A 1961-nucleotide genomic window follows, 5' to 3' on the forward strand; every position below is an offset into this window, starting at 1 on the left:
TGTCCTTCAGTGGCTGAATGCATAAAGAAACTGTAGTATATATACACAATGGAAAATTACTCAGCCATAACAAACAATGAAATTATGGAATTTGCAGATAAATGCATGGAACTGGAGAATATCATGCTGAGTGAAATAAGTCAATCCCCAAAAAACAAAGGCAAAATGTTCTGATATGTGGATGCTAACTCACAACAAGGGAGGGTGGGGAGGGAAAATATAGAAGTCCATTGGATTAGACAAAAGGGAACAAAGGGAAGGGTAGGTGGAGGGGAATGAGAAAGACACTAGAATTAATCGGACATTACTAGCCTCATATTTGAATACATGTCCAGGGTAACTCCACATCATGTACAACCCCAAGAATAGGGTTCTAATTAGAATAAGTTATTTTCTATGTATGTATAATTTGTCAAAATACATCCTACTGTCATGTATAACTAAAAAGAACAAATTTTAAAAAGTGCTTCATCGAAGGCAGTATAATGGCAGTTATGATCATTATATGTCTCCAGTGGGGGGTCCTCCGTGATGGCACTGGAAAGAGACTGCTGAATGAAGTTGGGACTCCAAGTGAGATTTCTCTCTCCTCTTTATTAAGTTGATGCTAGGAGAAGTCATACAAGATATCCAGTCTTTGAGTAGGGATGTCGCTCAGTGGTACAGTTGCCTAGCATACTCAGGCCCTGGGGTTCCATACTCAGCACTGAAAAAATAAAAGAAAAGGGATTTTAGTATCCATGTGACCTCACTTGGAATTGGGGAAACCCAATAGGATGAGGTGGGAGGGCAATCAAACACAAGAACGGAGGGGCCACTGAGCATAAGGCCACAGAGGACCATTGTTTGGCTTGAGGTGGTGGAAGAAGCAAAGTGAGAATACGTGAGGGTGAGGGTGACAAGATACTAGTTGGGAGCAGAGATTGATTCTTCCTGAGTTGCCGCGCCTAGATCCAATTTAAATGATCTGAGGGTGTCTCCCGTCTCTTTCACAACAACCCAAAGCATCTGTAGAGTGTTTCAATGACTCACCCCTTCCTCTTCTCTATCAGCCAAACACACAGTAATATTCCTCTTGTCTTGCCTTCCAACTGGGTCCCAAACTGAGAGATTTTCCAAAACTGTGTCTCATTTATCCTGCGTGTCAGGCAGCACCGGGCTGACATGTTGTCTTAGCTGCCACTTTCACCTGCCCTGGTATATTTGTTTTTTTGCCATATGGGTCTTCCTACCCAGGATCCTACCCAACATCCTGTCTGTTAGGACTCTGTCGCTCCTGTAACTGACAGAGTCCAGGAACAGCATGAAATCAGATGCGGTTCAACCCGCATTCTGCCCTTGCCTGGCCCATGCTCTCTGTAATCATCAGACTGCAGGGGTTTTAGGAATCCCCTAGGCAGCCCAGTAGACTAAGGGAGAAGGGATTACTCCTTCCTCTGACATTTTCTCTAGGAAAAAGAACTTCCTTTACCAGAATCTCCTTGAGAACATACCTATTCCTGAGCCAACTCCTTTAACCAGAGGGATGCCATAAACTGGCAAGCTGTAGCCTGGGTTCTTAAAATGACCTCTGGCACACTTCTTAGAATTTTATGTTACTGTGGATCTTCTGGGATTTTTGGTAAAACACAGATCCTAATAAAGGAGATGTGGGTTATAGTGTGTGTGTGTGTGTGTGTGTGTCTGTGTGTGTGTGTGTGTGTGTATTGATTTTTTAAAGAATTTTGGAAAGTTGCTGCATATTCAGCTAGCATATAATCCATTACCTCTTTCTAGGTGCAACTATCAAACATTTAGCCTTTTCAATATTATTTAAAATACCCACTTTATTCTGAAAGCTAAAAATCAATGTGAAGTGACATCTACACTTTGAAACTAGAAAAGTTATGGAATCTCCTTCCCTTGAGACTATTAGTATGAGGTCAGCATAATAGTGCTTCTGAGTCATCAGTATTTAGATG

This window comes from Urocitellus parryii, chromosome 6 (genome assembly GCF_045843805.1).
Source record: "Urocitellus parryii isolate mUroPar1 chromosome 6, mUroPar1.hap1, whole genome shotgun sequence".
Taxonomy (NCBI): domain Eukaryota; kingdom Metazoa; phylum Chordata; class Mammalia; order Rodentia; family Sciuridae; genus Urocitellus; species Urocitellus parryii.